The 21,929-nt window shown below is 40.0% G+C and overlaps 1 pseudogene; it reads right to left on the bottom strand.

Annotated features, from left to right (window-relative positions):
• Positions 1 to 20,461: 20,461 nt before the first annotated feature.
• LOC100587556 lies at positions 20,462 to 21,650 on the bottom strand (annotated as a pseudogene).
• Between the last annotated feature and the right edge of the window lie 279 nt (positions 21,651 to 21,929).

The following is a 21,929-nucleotide window of genomic DNA, read 5'->3' as shown; positions in this document are numbered from 1 at the left end:
AGCCCAGGAGTTCGAGGCTGCAGTGGGTCGCAGTTGTGCCACTGCACAGCCTGAGTGATAGAGCAAGCCCGTGGTTCTGTTAATAAAGACTAAAGAAAGAACAGCATTTATTGCTAATGTGGCAAAAGCTATTATTTTATAATTTTAAGTTTTACTGCTTTAATTAAAACCTTTTTTTAAAACCCTGATATTCAGACTAACATCAGTGCTTCACATCTTTATCTTTGCTATTTGAGTTTAATTCCCATTTACAAGAGTCAGAGAATATGACTAAATATAGAAATATGGCTGGGCATGATGACACACACCTATAATCCCAGCACTTTGGGAGGATTGCTTGAGGCCAGGAGTTTGAGACCACCTGGAGAACATAACAAGACCCCTTATCAAATAAAATTTTTTTGCTTTTCAATTAAGCTGGGTTCAGTGGCTCACACCTGTCATCCTAACAATTTGGGAGGCTGAGGCAGCTGGGTCACTTGAACCCAGGAATTCAAGACCAGCCTAGGTGAAATCCTGTCTCTACAAGAAAACGCACAAAAATCAGGTGGGTGTGGTAGTGCACACCTGCAGTTACAGCCACCTGGGAGGCTGAGGTGGAAGGTTGAGCCTGGAGAGGGCAGGGCTGCAGTGAGCCATGATTGTGCCACTGCACTCCAGCCTCAGCAACAGAATGACACCCTGTCTCAAAAAAAAAAAATTAAATATAAGTAATGGGAAGAAGGTGTATTAGTTTTTTTTTTTCATAATTTTTCTTTCCCTTCTTATCACTTCTATTCATGGGTCTTGACCCTTTTTTGAGGAGTGTTCACAGTCAGAACCTGATGCAAGCATGAAGAGCCTCTCTCCAGAAGTGTAAACATGGCACACTTATGGGAAGTTTTTCTTACTCATTTTTAAAAACCCTTATTCTGAAACAATTTGAAGCTTACAGAAAAGTTGCAATTATAGTGCAGAGTACTCCCATACACTCTTCACCCAGATTCACCAAGGTAACATGTCACATTTGTTTTATTCTTTTCACACTCCTGTTGCCCTCGCTGTCTCCACATATATATCTATACTTTTTCTCCTGGATCATCTGATAGTAAATTGCAAATACCATGCCCTTACTGTTACCTGGACTGTGAGATCATCCATTTACAGAACCACAAGACAGTGATAAAAAAAAATCAGGAAAATCTTGATGGATATAATACTATTATCTATAGACTGTATTTAAATTTCACCAGTTGTCTCAGTAATATAATTTATATCAATCTTTCTTCCTGATTTATCCAAGGAAGGATCACACATAGCATTTAGTTTTCCTATTTCTTTAGTCACCTTTAATCTGGAATGATTCCTCAGCCCTTCTTTGTCTTCAATGATAGTGACCTTTTTGGAGAGGGGGGACCATTTATTTTGCAGATAAGCCCTCATTTTGTTTTTGCCTCACATTTCATTACGAGTTGATTCAGATTATGCATTATTTTAGAAATACAAAGTATACTTACACAAAGCTAAATGTATAGCCTACTACACAAATAGGCTGTATGGTATAGCCTGTTGCTCCTAGCCTACAAACTTGTACAGCATGTGACTACTGAATACTGTAGACAATTGCAACACAATAGTATTTTGTGTATCTAAACACAGCTAAACATAGAAAAGGTACAGTAAAAATAAGGTATAATCTTATGGGACCATTGTTGACTGAAACGTTACTATGTAGCACATAACTGCATGTAGCTGCTCCTCATCAAACCTTAACTCCTTAACTTGTTTTAGCATCTTTTGAATTGATTCTTGTGTGAATAAATTATTACTAGGGGTTCAAGAGTGTGATTTTCTCATATCCTATATTTACTAGTTGGCATTCTTTTTTTTCTTTTTTCTTGAGACAGGGTCTCACTCTGCTGTGGGCAGTGGTGTGATCTCAGCTCACTGCAGCCTCCTGGGTTCAAGCAATTCTCATGTCTCAGCCTCCCAAGTAGCTGGGATTACAGGTGTGCGCCTGGCTAATTTTTGTATGTTTAGTAGAGATGGGGTTTTACCATGTCGGCCAGGCTGGTAGTAGTTGGCATTCTATAAGAAAGAGCATTCCAATTTCAGTATCGCACCCCCACCCCATCCCCCGGCCTTTTAAAAATAATTTCAACTTTTAAATTCAGAGGGTACATGTGCAGGTTTGTTACATGGGTATATTGTGTGACTGCATGACTCTGAGGTTTAGGGTATGAATGATCTCATCCTAGTACCTAGGACCCAATAGATAGTATATCAGCCCTTAGCCTTTTTCCCTCTCCCCTGTAGTAGTCCCCAGTGTCTGTTGTTGTTTCCACTTTTATGTCCATACTCTTATTTTTTCTTTTTTTTTTTTTTTTGAGCCAGGATCTCACTTGCCCAGGCTGGAGTGCAGTGGTGTGACCACAGCTCATTGCAGCCTCAACCTCCCCAGGCTCAGGTGATCTTCCCACCTCAGCCTCCCAATTAGCTGGGACTACAGGCATGTGCTGACCCACCAGGCTAATTTTTGTATTTTTTATAGAGATGGGGTTTCATCATATTGCCCAGGCTGATCTCTAGCCATTGGGCTCAAGTGATATGTCCCCCTTAGCCTCCCAAAGTGCTGGGATTACAACTGTGAGCCACCGTGCCTGGCCACCTGTATTTATTACAACATTTCTCACTTATTTATCACTTACAAGTATTTTCCCTCAGATATAATTGGAGCATGATTCGTTGACTCATTGGCCATTGGTGATTAAACTCAATCTGTAGCTCCTCTCCCTTCACCTGAGGTTGGGATGGGGATGGGGCTGAAACACACACACACACACACACATATATACATGCCACATTTTATCTGTTGATGAATGTTTGGGGTGATTGGTGTACAAACATGTGTCTGAGTCTCGGCTTTTAATTCTTTTGGGTATATACCTAGAAGTGGGATTGCTGGCTCATATGGCAATTCCACATTTAAGTTTTTTTAGGAACCACCTGTAAACCAAAAATAATTTCTGAGGCCCCTCAACCATCTGAATGGACCCCTCCTCTTGGCCAAGGGCATTTTAAAGTTAACCTGAAAAACTGGTTTCAGGCCATGATGGGAAGGGTGGGTCGGAGGTAACTCATTATACCCTCCTCCATTTTGGAATTCAGGAACAGCCAACCAGCATTAACATCAACACAGATCTTAAGCCAGATGAGAAACATTTACAACCTATTCTCTCTGAAGCCTGCTACTTGGAGGCTTTATCTACATGATAAAACCTTGGTCTGGCCAGGCGTGGTGGCTCACGCCTGTAATCCCAGCACTTTGGGAGGCCGAGGCGGGTGAATCACAAGGTCAGGAGATTGAGACCATCCTGGCTAACATGGTGAAACCCCGTCTCTACTAAAAAAATACAAAAAATTAGCTGGGCATGGTGGCGGGCGCCTGTAGTCCCAGCTACTTGGGAGGCTGAGGCAGGAATGGCATGAACTCGGAAGGTGGAGCTTGCAGTGAGCTGAGATTGTGCCACTGCACTCCAGCCTGGGCGACAGAGTGAGACTCCATCTCAAAAAAAAAAAAAAAAAAAAAAAAAACCTTGGTCTCCACAACTTTTTATTGTAATAGAGACATTCCTTTCTATTGATAATAATTCTTTTAACAAATTGCCAATCAGAAAAATTAATAATCTACCTATGACCCCCCGATTCCGACTTCTAGTTGTCCTGACCTTCCAGATCAAATATATGTAAATCTTACATGTATTGATTGATGTATTATGTCTCCCTAAAATGTGTAAAAGCAAATTGTACCCCAACCGCCTTGAACATATGTCATCAGGACATCCTGAGGCTATTCACGGGTGCATCCTTAACCTTGGCAAAATTAACTTTCTAAATTGATTGAGACCTGTCTCAGATACTTTTGTGTTCAAAAGAGCTCCTCTCTACCCTGAATACAAGGGACCCTGGTAGTTAGGCAGGAATATCATTGCCCCTATTCAACCTGAAGAATTCACAGAAGATGGATCTTTATCCCTCTACAACCCTTTAAGGGTCCCCTTTTAAAAGCTGGGGTGGGATATGTCAGAGGCATTCGAAGCAGAGTGACTTCATTTTGAATAGGGGGTGGGTAAAATGAGGATCTGAGCTGCTGGGCTGCATTCCCAGGAGGTTAAGCATTCTTAGCCACAGGATGAGATAGGTTGGCAGGACTGGTATCACAAGATACAGACCACAAAGATCCTGCTGATAAAACAGAATATGGCAGAAAAGCTGCCACCAAAACCAAGATGGCAATGAAAGTGACCTCTGGTCATCCTCACTGCTCATTATACACTAATTATAATGCATTAACATGATAAAAGACACTCCCACCAGCACCATAACAGTTCACAAATGCCATGGCAATGTCTGGAAGCTACCTATATGGTCTAAAAAGGGGAAGAACCCTCAGTTCCAAGAATCCTCCACCCCTTTCTGGAAAACTCATGAATAATTCACCCTTTGTTTAGCATATAACCAAGAAATAGCTACAACTATACTCAGTTGAGCAGCCCATGCTTCTGCTCTGTCTATGGAGTAGCCATTCTTTTGTTTCTGTACTTTCTTAATAAACTTGCTTTCACTTCACTCTATGGACTTGCCCCAAATTCTTTCTTGTGCAAGAACCAAGACCCCTCTTTTGGGGTCTGGATTGGAACCCATTTTTGTTAACAATTTTACTTCTTCTTTTCCAATTGGGATACATTTTCTTTCTTATGCTTGCCTCATTAGCTCTGACTAGAACTTCCTAGAATTTGTTGAATAGATGTGGTGAAGACACACATAATTAGTTTTACATGATTATTTTTTAGTTACTTGTGTATTTATATTTTTATTTTCTTAGAACAGGCTCTTGCTCCATCATCCAGGCTGGGGACCAGTGGCTCAATTATAGCTCACTGCAGTCTTGAACTCCTGGCCTCAAGGGATCCTCCCATCTCATCTTTCTGAGTAGCCAGTACTATGGGCATGTGCCACCACATTTTTTTTTTCGTTTATTTTTTAGGGTAATTCACTCCAGCTGTAGAGCTACCACATTTGAATAAATAATTTTTAAAAATTTATGTATTTATTTATTGTAGAGACAGAGTGTTGCTATATTGCCCAGGCTGATCTTGAACTCCTGGTCTCAGGCGATCCTCCTGCCTCAGCCTGCACAGGAATTATAGGCATGAGCCACCATGCTCAGCCCTATTTTTATGTTCAGAGATGATGCCTATTTGTGTGAATGTAACTAAAATAATAAGATGTGAGCCTATAAATCTCTTCCATATTGCACATATTAACGTCTACACATCAGGCTGGCTGTGGTATTAGGGTTATTTTGGTACTCTGAGAGACTTTATCATATTAATTTAGATTTCGACTGAATATCTATGAAGCAGTTTTTTTTTTCTTGTTAAAAAATTTTTCATAAGTTATTGGGGTACAGGTGGTATTCGGTTATGTGAGTAAATTCTTTAGTGGTGATTTGTGAGCTTTTGGTGCACCTATTACTCCAGCAGTATACACTGCATCATATTTGTAGTCTTTAATCCCTCACCCCCTCCCATTCTTCCCCTCAAGTCCCCAATGTCCATCGTATCATTCTTATGCCTTTGTGTCCTCATAGCTTAGCTCCCACATATCAGTAAAAACATACAATATTTGGTTTTCCATTCCTGAGTTACTTCACTTAGAATAATAGTCTCCAATCTCGTCCAGGTCACTGCAAATGCTGGTAATTCATTCCTTTTTATGGCTGCATAATATTCCATCATATATATATGTGATATATATGTGATATATATATGTGACATATATATATGTGTGTATATATATATATCACTATTTAACCACTCATTGATTGATGGGCATTTGGGTTGGTTCTACGATTTTGCAATTGTGAATTGTGCTGCTATAAACATGCACGTGCAAGTGTCTTTTTTGAATAATACTTCTTTTCTTCTGGGTAGATACCCAGTAGTGGGATTGTTGGATTGAATGGTAATTCTACTTTTAGTTCTTTAAGGAATCTCCACACTGTATTCCATAGCGGCTGTACTGTTTACATTCCCACCAGCGGTGTAGAAGGGTTCCCTGTTCACTGCATCCATCCCAAAATCTACTGTTTTTTCATTTTTTGATTATGGCCATTCTTGCAGGAGTGACGTGGTATCACACTGTGGTTTTGATTTGCATTTCCCTGATCATTAGTGATGTTGAGCATTTTTTCATGTTTGTTGGCCATTTGTATATCTTCTTTTGGGAATTGTCTATTCATGTCCTTAGCCCACTTTCTGATGGGATTGTTTGTTTTTTTCCTACTGATTTGTTTGAGTTTGTTGTAGATTCTAGATATTGGTCCTTTGTCAGATGTATAGATTGTGAAAATTTTCTCCTGCTCTGTGGGTTTTCTGTTTACTCTGCTGACTGTTTCTTTTGCCGTGCAAAAGCTCTTTAGTTTAATTAGGTCCCAGCTATTTATCTTTGCTTCTATTGCATTTGCTTTTGGGTTCTTGGTCATGAAATCCTTGCCTAAGCCAATGTCTAGAAGGGTTTTTCCAATGTTGTCTTCTATAATTTTTATAGTTTCGGGTCTTAGGTTTAAGTCCTTAATCCATCTTGGTTTTTATAAAATGTGAGAGATGAGGATCCAGTTTCATTCTCCTACATGTGGCTAGCCAATTGCCCCAGCACCATTTGTTGAAAAGGGTGTCCTTTGCCCACTTTATATTTTTGTTTACTTTCTCAAAGATCAGTTGGCTGTAAGTATTTGGGTTTATTTCTTGGTTGTCTATTTTTGTTTCGTGGGCCTATGTGCCTATTTTTGTACTACTACTATGCTGTTTTGGTGACTATGGCCTTATAGTATAGTATAGTTTGAAATCAGGTAGTGTGATGCCTCCAGATTTGTTCTTTTTGCTTGGTCTTGCTTTGGCTATGTGGGCTCTTTTTTGGTTCCATATGAATTTTAGAATTGTTTTTTTCTAATTCTGTGAAGAATGATGGTGGTATTTTGAAGGCGATTGCATTGAATTTTTAGATTGCTTTTGGCAGTAGGGTCATTTTCACAATACTGATTCTACCTATCCATGAGCATGAGATATGTTTCTATTTGTTTGTGTCATCTATGATTTCTTTCAGCAGTGTTTTGTAGCTTTCTTTGTAAAGGTCTTTCGACTCCTTGGTTAGGTATATTCCTAAGTATTTTATTTTTTTTTTGCAGCTATTGTAAAAGGGGTTGAGTTCTTGATTTGATCTCTGCTTGGTCACTGTTTGTGTATAGAAGAGCTACTGATTTGTGTACATTAATCTTGTATCTGGAAGCTTTGCTGAATTCTTTTATCAGTTGTAGGAGCTTTCTGAAGGAATCCTCATGGTTTTAAAGGTAAACGATCAAATCATCAGCAAACAGTGACAGTTTGGCTTCCTCTTTACCAATTCGGATGCCCTTTATTTCTTTCTCTTGTCTGATTGCTCTGGCTAGGAATTCCAGTACTATGTTGAAGAAGAGTGGTGACAGTTGGCACCTTGTTTTGTTCCAATTCTCAGAGGGAATGCTTTCAACTTTTCTCCATTCAGTATTATGTCGGCTGTGGGTTTGTCATAGATGGCTTTTAGTACATTAAGGTATGTCCCTTGTATGCTGATTTTGCTGAGAGTATTAATCGTGAAGAGATGCTGGATTTCGTCAAACGCTTCTTCTGCATCTATTGAAATGATCATGTGATTTTTGTTTTTAATTCTGTTTCAATTCATTTAGTTCTGCTCTGACCTTGGTTATTTCCTTTCTTCTGATGGGTTTGGGTTTGGTTTGTTCTTGTTTCTCTAGTTCCTTGAGGTGTTACCTTACAGTGTCAGTTTGTACTCTTTCAGAGTTTTTGATGTAGGCATTTAGGGCTGTGAACTTTCCTCTTAGAACCGCCTTTGCTGTATCCTAGAGGTTTTGGTAGGCTGGGTCATTATTGTTGTTTGGTTTGAAGAATTTTTTTTTTTTGAGACAGAATTTTGCTGTTTCACCCAGGCTGGAGTGCAGTGGCACGATCTCAGCTCACTGCAACCTCTGCCTCCCAGGTTCAAGTGATTCTCATGCCTTAGCCTCCCAAGTAGCTGGGATTACAGGCACACACCACCATGCCCAGCTAATTTTTGTATTTTTAGTAGAGATGGGGTTTCACCATGTTGGCCAGGCTGGTCTTGAACTCCTGGCCTCAGGTGATCCACTCACTTTGGCCTCCCAAACTGCTGGGATGACAGGCATGAGTCACCACACCCAGCTGAATTTTTAAATTTTCATCTTGATTTTGTTTTTGACCCAAAGCTCATTCAGGAGCAGGTTATTTAATTTCCACGTATTTGCATGGTTTTACAGGTTCCTTTTGCAGTTGATTTCCAGTTTTATTCCAGTGTGGTCTGAGAGAATGCTTGATATAATTTCAATTTTCTTAAATTCATTGAGGCTCGTTTTATGACATATCATATGGTCTATCTTGGAGAAAGTTCCATGTGCTGTTGAATAAAATTTGCATTCTGCAGTTGCTGGATGAAATGTTGTGTATATATCTGTTAAGTCCATTTGTTCCAAGGTATAGTTTAAATCCATTATTTATTTGTTGACTTGCTGTCTTGATGACCTGTCCAGTGCTGTCAGTGGAGCATTGAAGTCCATTATTATTGTGTTGCTGTCAATCTCATCTCTTAAGTCTATTAGTAATTGTTTTATAAATTTGGGAGCTCCAGTTTTAGGTGCATATATGTTTAGTATTATGATATTTTCCTGTTGGAGAAGGCCTTTTTACCATTATATAACGTCCCTCTTTGTCTCTTTTAACTGCTGTTACTTTAAAGTTTGTTTTGTCTGATATAAGAATAGCTACCCCTGGTCGCTTTTGGTGTCTATTTGCATGAAATGCCTTTTTCCACCCATTTACTTTAAGTTTATGTGAGTCCTTATGTGTTAGGTGAGTCTCCTGAAGGCAGCAGATGGTTGGTTGGTGGGTTCTTATCCATTCTGTGGTTCTGCATCTTTTAAGTGGAGCATTTAGGCCATTTACATTCAATATTGATATTGAAATGTGAGGTACCATTGCATTCATCGTGCTCTTGGTTGCCTGTGTACTTTGGTTTTTTTGTTTTTTTGTTCTTGCTTTTTAACTTGTATTTTTATTTTATAGTTCCTGTGTGATTTATGCTTTAAAGAGGTTCTGTCTTCATGTGTTTCCAGGATTTGTTTCAAGATTTAGAGCTCCTTTTAGCAGTTCTTGTAGTGGTGGCTTGGGAATGGGGAATTCTTTCAGCATTTGTTTGTCTGAGAAAGACTGTATCTTTCCTTCATATATGATGCTTAGTTTCTTTCACTGGATACAAAATTCTTGGCTGATAATTGTTTTGTTTGAGGAGGCTGAAGATAGGGCCCCAATCCCTACTAGCTTGTAGAGTTTCTGCTGATAAATCTGCTGTTAATCTGATAGGTTTTCCTTTATAGGTTACCTGGTGCTTCTGTCTCACAGCTCTTAATATTCTTTCCTTTGTCTTAGCTTTGGATAACCTGATGAAAATATGCCTAGGTGAAGATCTTTTTGTGATGAATTTCCCAGGTGTTCTTTGTGCTTCTTGTATTTGGATGTCTAGGTCTCTAGCAAGGCTGGGGAAGTTTTCCTTGATTATTCCCCCAAATGTGTTTTCCAAACTTTTAGAATTCTCTTCTTCCACAGGAACACCGATTATTCTCAGATTTGGTCATTTAACATAATCCCAGACTTCTTGGAGGCTTTGTCCATATTTTCTTATTTTTTTACTTTGTCTTTGTTGGATTGGGTTAATTCGAAGACCTTGTCTTTGAGCTCTGAATTTCTTTCTTCTACTTGTTCAATTCTGTTGCTGAGACTTTCCAGAGCATATCGCATTTCTAAAAGTGTGTCCAAGGTTTCCTGAATTTTTTATTGTTTTTTCTTTAAGTCACCTATTTCCTTGAATATTTCTCCCTTTACTTCTTGTATCATTTTTTGGATTTCCTTGAATTGAGCTTCACCTTTCTCTGGTCCTTCCCTGATTAGCTTAATAACTAACCTCCTGGATTCTTTTTTAGGTAAATCAGGGATTTCTTCTTGGTTTGGATCCATTGTTGGTGAACTGGTATGATTTTTTTGGGGTGTTGAAGAGCCTTGTTTTGTCATATTACCAGAGTTGGTTTTCTGATTCCTTCTCATTTGGGTAGGCTCCGTCAGAGAGAAGGTCTAGGGCTGAAGGCTGTTGTTCAGATTCTTTTGTCCCAAGTGGTGTTCCCTTGATGTAGCACTCTCCCTCTTTTCCTATGGATGTGGCATCCTGTGAGCTGAACTGCAGTGATTGTTGTCTCTCTTATGAGTCTAGCCACCCACCCAGTGAGTCTACCTGGTCCGGGCTGGTACTAGGGACTGTCTGCATAGAATCTTGTGATGTGAACCATCTATGGGTCTCTCGGCCATGGATATCAGTGCCTGTTCTGGTGGAGGTGGCAGGTGGGGAGTGGTGCAATGGACTCCTTGAGGGTTCTTAGCTTTGGTGGTTTAATGCTCTATTTTTGTTCTGGTTGGACTCCTGCCAGGAGGTGGTGCTTTCCAGAGGGCATCAGCTGCAGTAGTATGGGGAGGAACTGGTGGTGGGTGGGGCCCTAGAACTCCCAAGATTATATGCCCTTTGTCTTCTGCTACCAGGGTGGGTAGGGAAGGACCATCATCAGGTGGGGGTGGGGCTAAATTTGAGCTCAGACCTTCCTTGGGCAGGTCTTCTGCAGCTGCTGTGGGGAATAGGGGTGAGATTCCCAGGTCACTGGAGTTGTGTACCTAGGAGGATTATGGCTGCCTCTGCTGAGTCATGCAGGTTGTAGGGAAAGCCAGCAGTTCCAGGCCTCACCCAGCTCCCACAAAAACTGAAGGGCTGGTCTCACTCTCACTGTGCCACACCCCCACCGCCCACCAACAGCCCCCAGTTCGTTTCCAGGTGGAGAGCTATTATGGGCTTGAAAACCTGCCCCAGGCTACCTGCTTCCTAGCTGTGAAAGAAAAGGGCTTGGTTCTTCTCCTGCTGTGGAGTCTGCCCACTGGATTTGTGCCCTCCCCTGAGTTCTGGCCACGAGGCTTCTCACCCCGTTCAAATTTTTACAAAGTTAAGCTAGAGACTTACTTGTTCCTGTGTAGTTTTACCCTCTGCTCCTCTCCCATTGGATCCCTGTGGTGCCAGGCAGGAATGGCCTGCTAAGGGACCCAGTGAGCTCCCCCACAGGGCCTATCTGCTGCTTCCTCTACCCCTGCATTTTGCTCAGCTCTCCAAATTGACTCAGCTCCAGGTAAAGTGAGAAACTTCTCCAGGTAAAGACCTTCAACTTCTCCAGTGGGAAGTGTGCCCACTTCCGCGGTTGGGGCACTCATAGTTTGGGGGGGGGTGTCCCAGGTCCTGCAGGAGCAGTCCGCCTCCTTCAGAGGGTGTGTGGGTCCTCTTGGGATTGCTGGTTTGTTCTTGCAGTTGATCTGGAGCTAAAATTCACAATGCGGGCCTCCACACACTGCCCTGTCCAGAGCTGCAATCTAGTCCTGCCTCTTGTCCGCCATGATGATCTTAAACCTCAATTCAATATCTGTGAAACAGTTCTTTGTTGGTCATCCCATTTAATTGGCTCTAACAACTATTTGCTTATCCTATTATTACCTCTTCTCTAACACGAAATGAGTATTTGATAGATTATTTTACCCTGAAAATTTATTCCTGACTTTTTTGAGTCTTTAAATGATTAAATTGTGAAATATATAATTTATCTCAATGTGACTATAAAGCATATGTACCTCTGACTGTATTTTTTGTTTTAATATTTTATCAGATTTTAGTATCAAGATTATTTTATAAAAATATAAAAATGAGCTTTTCTATTGTAGCAGGACAAGCCGTAGACAAAACTCCTCAGACACCGAGTTAAAGAAGGAAGGGCTTTATTCAGCCGGGAGCTTCAGCAAGACTCACTTCTCCAACAACCAAGCTCCTCAAGTGAGAAATTCCTGTCCTTTTTAAGGGCTCATAACTCTAAGGGGGTCTGCATGAGAGGGTCATGATCGATTGAGCAAGCAGGGGGTATGTGACTGGGGGCTGCATGCACTGGTAATTAGAACAGAACAGAACAGGATGGGGATTTTTCACAGTGCTTTTCTATACAATGTCTGTAATCTATAGATAACATAACCAATTAGGTCAGGGGTCAATCTTTAACTACCAGGCCCAGGGTGTGGTGCTGGGTTGTCTGCTTGTGGATTTCATTTCTGCCTTTTAGTTTTTACTTCTTCTTTCTTTGGAGGCAGAAATTGGGCATAAGACAATATGAGGGGTGGTCTCCTCCTTTATTTTCCTCTTTTGAGTGGAAGTTCTCACTTTCATTTTTACTACTATGTCTTCTTGCAAGACAGATCGATAGTGATTCATATAGTACACTTGTGCTGAAGCATTTTGGTGAACTAAGGTAGCAATGAAGCTTTTTATCATTTGAAGAAGTACAGGTAGCAAACAAGGGAGCAGTAAGCAGGTTTTTATTACTATTATAACTCCTATTATAAGAGTTTTAAATTTTTTTAGTGCTGGGAACCATTTTCTAAACATGGTCTCAGGATCAAATCCATGCCACACTTGCATGGGCACATGTGCCAGTTTTGTCATATTTCTATGTCTTTAACTACTTGCCCTTGATCATCTATGTGTAGACAGCAATTAGTAAGGTTAAATTTTCTACAGACATCTCCTTCAGCTGCTAGCAAGTAGTCAAGAGCTAATCTATTTTGATAGATAGCATTTCTCATTTGAGTTTCTTGCCAGGCCAGAATAGTCAAGGTTCTGCCAGTCTTATTATTGATTATTTCTAAGACAGCTTGTAACCGTATGATTCAGTTGAGCATGTAAAAGGGGGTCGGGTATCCCCACGAGCCATCTTGTCCCTAAGTACCAGGCCTATAATATTGTATGATTCTCTCAGGGGGCCATTTATTATCTTTTTAATTTTTTATAGCTATGTTTCTCTTTTTGCAGGAAGCACAGACAGGGAAGCCTAGGAGTTCGCCTGTCTTTATGAGCAATAGGAAGAAAGATGGTTTAATAGTGCCAATAACACAACTACCTGCCCACTGGTCAGGTAATTTGGTGTAAGCTCTATGCCCACATATCCAGTATAATCCAGTGGGGGCTGTCCAGTCCTGGTGGGACTCCGGGTGGGTTCACACAGTTTGCAACTTTGGGAATTTACTAAATGGATTTTTCTTAGTGTGGTTTGAACTCCACTAAGTGGCTGTTTTTGTAGTATTATACAGTTTTTGCCTAAGGCAGCTAAGTCTTCCTACAGGAAGGATGAAGTCCTTCCCCACTCTTGCTATACAGTATTGTCTAATGATTGAGGCTTTTAGGACCTAGAATTTATCAGGGTGATTCTTTTGAGCTGGGAATTCATCAGGAACTGGGTGTGTAGGTACTAATTCTTGGGCTTCCCATGGCCATTGATCTCTTATTATAGTTCTACATACATAGCATGAAGTGAAATTCAGTAACAGGGCTATGTGTTCGACTAATTGCAAAAACAAATTTCTTGTTTTTCCTGGAATTTCTGGTACTGGTACATTCAGTTTATCATAGAAGGTTTGAAATACTGGCTCAGGAGAGCGTTTATAAACTTCTTCTCAAACTACGATATTTACTCGAGGATCCAGTCTAGCCTTATTGATTCCTAGGGTTACATGCTCTCCTTTTTTCCAGAGAGGATCAAGGGGATTGGTTATTTCTAGTTCTAAGGGGTTACACTGACCACTGGTATGGGAATGGCCACTTTTCCCTTTCTGAAGGTGGACAGGATTTTTTTTAATCTAAGTAGCCTAAATGACACAAGACCAGTATCTATGTTTATTTCTACACAGTCTTAATTTATGACAAATGTACTCATTTTTTTTGCCATATAGCCTTTTTCTTAATTAAGATAACCATATCCTCTTTTTAACTTATTACTATTAATATTGACAGCACAAGCATCAAACTTCAAGGTGACTTGTTTGGGCACCTCTTTTTCTTTTGTTTTGGCTAACACTTTGCTCGTATCATTTATGAGCCCTCACCAGTCCTTAGTCTTTAATCTTATTTCAAAAACTGTGGTCATGGGAGGCTCAGATGAGTCATAACACACATCAGGTTGGTCATTTCCTGTGCTACATACCTTACATAGAATAGCATTATACAAACAAGTTTTTTTTAGAGTCCTGGTACACTTATAATAATCATAAAATAATAGGACTGTAGCAACTTTTTGTCCTACCTTAGTGACTTGATGTATACACTGGGAACAGTCCTCAGTCTGAGGAAGGTCAGTTAAAGTCCTTACTGTACAAGTCCAAATTTTAAGGAAAATGAGTCCTGCGATGAGTTTTCTCATGCTTTGGCTGTGCATGGACCAGTCAGCTTCCCGGTGTGACTAGAGTAGGGCTTGTCGTCTTCTTCAGGGTCACTATGCAAGGGTTGGCTAAGCTGCTCCCGTCCACATACCATTCACAGTCTACTGAAGTTCATGGATGGTTTCAGAGGTTGGGCTTGCTGGAATAAACTGAGTCCAACACTTCTACACAGTTATGTTCAACTGGGCTCTCTGATACCGGGATCAAGGTGGCGGGGTTTAGGGTATTGCAAAGTTCAGTGATTATGCGGGGATTTTCCACATAGCAAGGTTTGATACTTGGTTAATCTAGCATTTGTTAACCAATGATGTCCTTTGGTAGTCATTAATGTTACCACAGCATAGGGGGCCTTTATATTCAGGTTTTGCCTAAGGGTTAGTTTATCTGCTTCCTGTGCTAAAAGGGCTGGTTGCTGCCAGGGCCCTTAGACATGGGGGCCAGGCTTTGGAAAGCCCGTCTATTGTTTTGAGAGATAGGCCACTGGCCTTGGCCAGGGTCCCACAGTCTGGGTTAAAACTCTAACTGCCATTTTTTCTGTTTTTGACACATGGGGTATAAAGGGTTTTGTCAGGTCAGGCAGCCCCAGGGCTGGGGCTGACATGAGTTTTTCTTTTAACTCATGAAAAGCTCATTGCTGTTGGTTGTAATAGATGTAGTTTATCCAATTTAGATTTTTATTAACTGTCACCTACCAAAATATTGACTCAAATCCTGCAGCTATTTGATTTCAAGCTTTAAATTGATCTGGTATTCCCTGTGGGGCTCTCATTGTGTCTAAATGGACGTGAGAGTTGAAAGACCTATAAGGGGCTTCTCTTGCTTTACGATGTCTTACGTTTCCTCCTTCTGGTTGATGAAATGCCAGGGTGAAAGGGATGGCCAATTGGACTAAAGTACAAGTGCCACTCCAGTTATTCGGCAGAGTGCCTAGTAAAGGTCCAACACAATACCACTGCACATCTGCTCGGGGATGAACAAAGGCTGACTGATTGATAAGCTCTTGAAAATTTTTAAGCTCACTGCATCCCTTCAGGTCTCCAAGGAACGCTGTTTCCTCCTTGTCGTGAGAGACACGAAGTGAACTTAGTGTTGGGAGATGGAGGCTGGATGGCCTTCGGGGGCTGACCCGCAGGGTGCTGGACTTTGGGATATAGCAGAGAGAACTTGGCATGACTTATTACTCCAGGCTGTAGAATCCTGGCAAAGAGCTACCATGCAGCCCACACCTGGTCGACTGGAGGACCACCTTAGTGGAAAGGGGACAATCTGGGCCTCTGGCCTGACATGTGCACAAGCATAACTATTGCTTTTGTTTAACGTGCAGATAGAATATTTGACCCATTCTAACCAGGCATTTGCATCTTGGTATGCTGTCTTAATTGCCAAAGTTTGTTTTAAGTCTTTAACTTCTATGACCCTCTAGTAAAACGAATGTATGATTTTGGGAAATTACAAAAACTGGTTGGGGCAGTCCATCCTTGCTCTTTAGCGGTCCACAGAATGTTGGACCAACTACGGCATAAAAGTTCTACATTGGGGAGCAAGACTGGTTGCTCCCCAGTGTCCTGGTTGACACCGGAGTCTTTATCGAAATTTCCTCGGATTAAATGGTCCTAATTTACTAATGCCCAGTCTGAGGAGAGTCAGGAGGGATGGAGGTACTTTTCTGAGGTAGAAAGCTGTCTTGGACTTTGCAAGTCCCTACAGGGTATAACAAGGCAAGCATTAAATGCAATAGTTTGAGGCGAAATCAACTTGGTTATGTTAATAACCAGATGGTCAGCAACAGAGCGAGGAAATAAGAAAGAGTAATAGAACAGATGAAAGAGTTAAATTTTTCTTAGCTTTAGTTTGGTAGGGTTTTCCCCTGGGACTGTGGCCTATGACTCCGGAGAGGGTAGTGCTTTGACTCATGTGTGATGAGTCCATCCCTTTTCTGCTGTACAAACAGCAGTCTCGGTGGTTAGCAGCACAAGTTAGGGTCCTTCCTAGGCTGGCTCAAGTTTTTCTTCTTTCCACCCTTTGATAAGAAGGTGATCTTCAGGCTGGTGCTGGTTTACTGGAAATTCTAAGGGTGGTACCTGTGTTAAAAGACTTAGTTTTGAGGGAATGGAAAGTGGAAGATAAACCAAGTATATAATTTCTAAGAAATTGACTTTTTGTTTTAAATGTGGGGACATAAACAGTGCACTTTATTTTATTTTTTTTAATTTTTGGAGATGGAGTCTCACTCTGTCACCAGGCTGGAGTACAGTGGCGCGATCTCGGCTCACTGCAAACTCTGCCTCCTGGGTCCAAGTGATTCTCCTGCCTAAGCCTCCCGAGTAGCTGGGACTACAGGAATGCACCACCACGCCTAGATAATTTTTGTATTTTTAGCAGAGACGGGGTTTCACCATGTTGGCCAGGATGGTCTCAGTCTCTTGACCTCGTGATCCGCCCACCTCAGCCTCCCAAAGTGCTGGGATTACAGGCGTGAGCCACTGCACCCGACCAACAGTGGACTTTATAGTCTTTGGTGCCTTCTTACTAAGAAATTTTCTTTAGCACCTATTTTTATTAGTTTTTAGACCAAAGAAAGCCAAACACCATTTTATATTTAATAATGCTTCTTGTATGATTTTTATACCAGATAAGCTAAATTTCACCTTTATATTAATGTGCTATTAATGTTAAACTTAGTTTTAATAAAACTTTGTATACATGTTTATTTAATTTTTAATGTCGGACCATAAGATAAGATTTTTATAGACTCTTTTTAACCTTTTATAATCTTTGTTAAAGAGCAGGTTAATGCTTTAAGAAACACCCGTTGTGTTTTTACTTTAATGTCCAGTTCACAGAAAAACTGGATGATACCTTTTTCAGTTTAGCTAATATGTTTACACACAGACTTTTTTTGTAATTAACATTTTAAAACTTGCTTAAACCTTCAAAACAATTTTTTTAAACCTTTTAATGTAGGTAAAAATTTACATTTTTATGCCTCCTTATAATCCTTTTACCAAAGGTGTATTTTACTTTCCTTATACACCTTGCACATAAACTGTTTTCTTTTTCCCAATAGTTTTACGTTTAGAAGGCCTAGTTACTTCTAAATTATACAACATTTCTTGTATAAATTTTTTTATGACATTTTTCTCTTTCACGACTTTGTCAGACAATTCTTCAACATGCCTCAACTTTCTGACTTATTACAAACATTTCTTTCTTTACACAACCAGTTAACTTATTTCAGGACAACAATTTACCATATAATACTCTTTTTACATAAATTCTGCCCCCCTTTTTTTTCCTTTTTTTTTCGAAGATGATAACCATTCTTTTTCAAAGTGAACTTCTTTAATGTCTGTGGACTAGACTGTCTAAGGCCACAAGATTAGAAGTTACTATAATACATGTTACACTGTTAACTTTTAGCAAACTTTACTTTTGTTGAAAATCTTGTAAGTTTGGGATTTTAATTACCCTTTGCTATTAATAAGACCTGTTTTGTCTAAATTAACTTAGAATTGGTGTAGATTACCTTTTTTTTTTTTTCCCTTCAATTACCCAGGAGGACCCATCGATCATCCTGTCCTGAAGGGAGTTCCTCCTAGGTCTGGTCTGACCTTTGTATGGTAATTAAGATTTAGATCCCCTGTTAGGAAACCTGCTGGGTTAAGGGAATTTTCAGTGGTTGATATTAAATCATCCTTTTTTTTTTTTTTTTTTCCCCTTGGGATACTTCTGAACTGATGAGGTGTGCTCACAATGAGGTTTCCTCTAAAAGTTATTTTTTAACTTTTTTCTGTTAGCAAAGCAGTTGCTGCTACAGATTGAATGCATTTGGGCCATCTGAAGGTTACTGGGTTAAGGATTTTTGATAGGAAGGCCTCAGTGCTTTTGGGATACGCCCTTGTTTACACTGACAACAAAGTGGTATTGGAGTGTTACAGGGTTATGGAGAATACCTTCAATTATCAATTATAGGTTTTAAATTTACCTTGGCTTTTAAAGGAATAGGGTACACTTTTTTTTTTTTTTAAAAAAAACTACTTGTATATCCCTCTGTTTCTTTTTTTCTTTCTCTCTTTGATTCTTTCTTTCTTTCTTTCTTTCTTTCTTTTTTTTTTTACTCATCCATGTTTCTGTTTATATACAGGATAACAAATTCAGGAATAATGGGAAAGTAATATACAAAACCTTAATAGGAAATACAATAGAGATTACAAAACACTACCATTTGATTTTTTATGCAAATACTTCAATATTCCAATATTTTTACTCACTTGCTAAATAAAGCACACAACACGAAATGCTAAATAATTCTGTTAGTCTAAATCTTTTAAAGAATAAAATGTTAGTGAAAAAACAAAATTGCTTAGGAAGGTATGTATGACCTTGTTTATTATCTATCACAGACATCAAGGTGATCATAGTTAATACCAATTTAAGCTTTACAGAATACTGTTTTAGGCCCAATATTGACATATTAAATGAAGGTATCAGAGAATCTTGTATTTATGGCATCAGGTTATAAAGATCTGTTCAAAACCATTTTTGTCAAAGTTTAAACACTGGAACAAAAGTCAAATTGTTTCTAAATGAGACACAAAATAATTCTTGCTAATAGTACAAATTTTGCCCCATGGGTAATACTATTGTCTTTTTCTTTTTTAAAAAAATTATTTCTATTTTTATGTTAGATTCAGGGAACAGGTATACTATGTGATGCTGCAGTTTGGGGTACAGATGATCCCGTCACCCAGGTAGTGAGCAGAGTACCCAGTAGGTAGTTTTTCAGCTCTTGCTCCTGCTCCCCACCCTACCTCCCCAGTGTCTATTGTTCCCGTGGATCCTCAAATTACTATTTTCAAGTTTTGTTTTGTTTTGTTTTTTTTGAGACGGAGTCTTGCTCTATCGCCCAGGCTGGAGTGCAGTGGCGCGATGTCGGCTCACTGCAAGCTCCGCCTCCCGGGTTCACGCCATTCTCCTGCCTCAGCCTCCCGAGTAGCTGGGACTACAGGCGCCCGCCACCGCGCCTGGCTAATTTTTTGTATTTTTAGTAGAGATGGGGTTTCACGGTGTTAGCCAGGATGGTCTCGATCTCCTGACCTTGTGATCCGCCCATTTCGGCCTCCCAAAGTGCCGGGATTACAGGCGTGAGCCACCTCGCCCCGCCCTTCAAGTTTTTTTTCTTTACATGAAACTACTGAAAGCAAAAGTATGTCATGCTTATAGGTTACTTTGTATATTTATCATTCTATTAGTAAACATCTTAAGTAATTAAGTAGTATATTAAGGCCATAAACCAAGTCATTATCTCATATCAAAGGACTATTGTTATTCAATCATCTAGAAAATTCATTTTAAGCAGGACGCAGTGGCTCATGTCTGTAATCTCAGCACTTTGGGAGGCCAAGGTAGGCGGATCGCAAAGTCAGGAGTTCAAGACCATCCTGACCAGCATGGTGAAACCCTGTCTCTACTAAAAATACAAAAATTAGCTGGGCGTGGTGGTGTGTGCCTGTAATCCCAGCTACTCAGGAGGCTGAGGCAGGAAAATCGCTTGAACCCAGGAGGCAGAGGTTGCAGTGAGCTGAAATTGAGCCTCTGCACTCCAGCCTGGGCAACAGAAACTCTGTCTTAAAAAAAAAAAGAAAATTCATTTTAATGGGTTATGTTACAGGGTTGAGGTCAGCCTACAGACACAAAATAGGTTAACAGAATTTTTTTTTTTTTCATATCAGGTTTTAATTTTTTCATTGGAACAGAATTTGGGGGTGGGGATACTAAATGTAGCAGGGTTCAACAAATTTACATTTTATCAAAATAAGGTTCTTAAAGAAAACAATGATAGCATATGCTTTAGCTTTTACAGCAGAAACCCTCATGTTAATTGATGGTCACAGAAAAATACTGTAATGTTTTAAACAAAAGTTTTAAAATATGTCAATGATGCAAGTTTCAAATAAAATGCAGCGATCAAAATACTTAACTGTCCTTTCATCAAGCTTTTACAAACACAATCAGTCTTTGCTCTCTGAGCAAATCAGTTTTAGTTTCTTCATGGTCCTCCATCTGTCTTTTAACATACTTTCCTGGTTATTGAATTTATAATGCAATATTATTTTAGACCAGTTTCCCTCTCCATATTTCCTCACACCAGATCTCAAATTCTTGTCTTCTTCCCAAAGCCATGCCTGCTTTTTTCTAGCTCGATGTTTTTCAGGAGTTACCAGTTGACTCTTTGAAACAGGTATTCTGCTTTCCGTGGCTCTTCTGCTTTGTTTTTTCTTTTTTGTACTTTGAAGAGTTCCTACTCTTCTTTCTTTCTTATTAAGGTCTTGTTGCTGGGTTCCATGTTGCAACTTAGATAAGAAAAGATTCTTGTGAGACCTTTTTCTTGTATCCAAGTTAGCTTCAGTTTCCATTTCAACATCATTACCATTAGGTTTATCTTGAGAAGTTATTGTTCTTGTTCTTTTACTTTCTACTACATTTGCTGCTGCCTTCATTAGAAAGGTTGATGATTTTTCACTTACGACGTAATTCACATAACTCTTACTTTTCTCCACCATGTGGTTGTAGCTGAATTGTTGAAAAAAGGAATGAAATGTATCTTTCTGAGAGATTATCATAAGCAATTTGCTTTTGAAAGGCATAAAGAATTTGGATCACCAAATATTCTTTCAAAGACTTCTTCTGGTTCTTTCAAGTTGCCATTTCCATACAAACAGCTATAGCTTGAATTTTAATTAAATTCTGTATTTTTTCATGAAGTTTGTCATGTTCCTTTTCAATCAAACCCCAAATCGTCAGGGCTGATTCCAAGGGTGTAATTTGTTCATCATTTTCAAACTGTGCATCAAAGGTTTTTCCTGCTGCAACTCTTGTCAAAAACTGACATATGTATATCATTCTCAACTGGTCAGCTGTTAGACTGGATAGTCCATGAATAGTAACCTCAGTGCCATTGCGGGTCTGGCAGAAGTCCTCGGAGTGGCTGTTGCGGAAAGCTCGGCAAAGAGAGAGGCAGAGGAAATTGAGCATCCAGCTGGCAGCCATGGCCTCGGCCTCAGCCACCAGGCCCGCATCCTCCTCTTCCTCCTTGGGGGCCCCCACCTGCATCTGGCACTCGAACAGTTTCTGGCACTCAAACTGTTCCTCGTTGTTTCTCTCTGTTTCTGCCATCTGCTCCTCAGTATTTGTCGGCATTCCTCCTCTCTTTGATTTTCTATGTACAGGAACTGGTCTGGGTGCCTTGGCTTACAGGTTACCTTGTGCCATACTTGTGAAACAAGGGACCTGTCCAGGCTTCCTTCTGATGGCCAACCCACCTCTAATGCTGGCCAGTCTACCTTACACAAAGTTTTAAGTTTTCCTAGTGTCACAGTACTGCATAGTCTCCCTTAAATCCTTTCTTGACGTTTTTTAACATAGTTCCTAGTGGGGTGGGCTTACTTTGTGCCTGACCCATGCTTCTTCGAGACAGAA

The sequence above is a fragment of the Nomascus leucogenys genome, chromosome 16 (genome assembly GCF_006542625.1).
Source record: "Nomascus leucogenys isolate Asia chromosome 16, Asia_NLE_v1, whole genome shotgun sequence".
NCBI lineage: Eukaryota > Metazoa > Chordata > Mammalia > Primates > Hylobatidae > Nomascus > Nomascus leucogenys.
The sequence above is the reverse complement of the archived record's forward strand: the minus strand, read 5'-3'. Positions and strand labels throughout refer to the sequence as shown.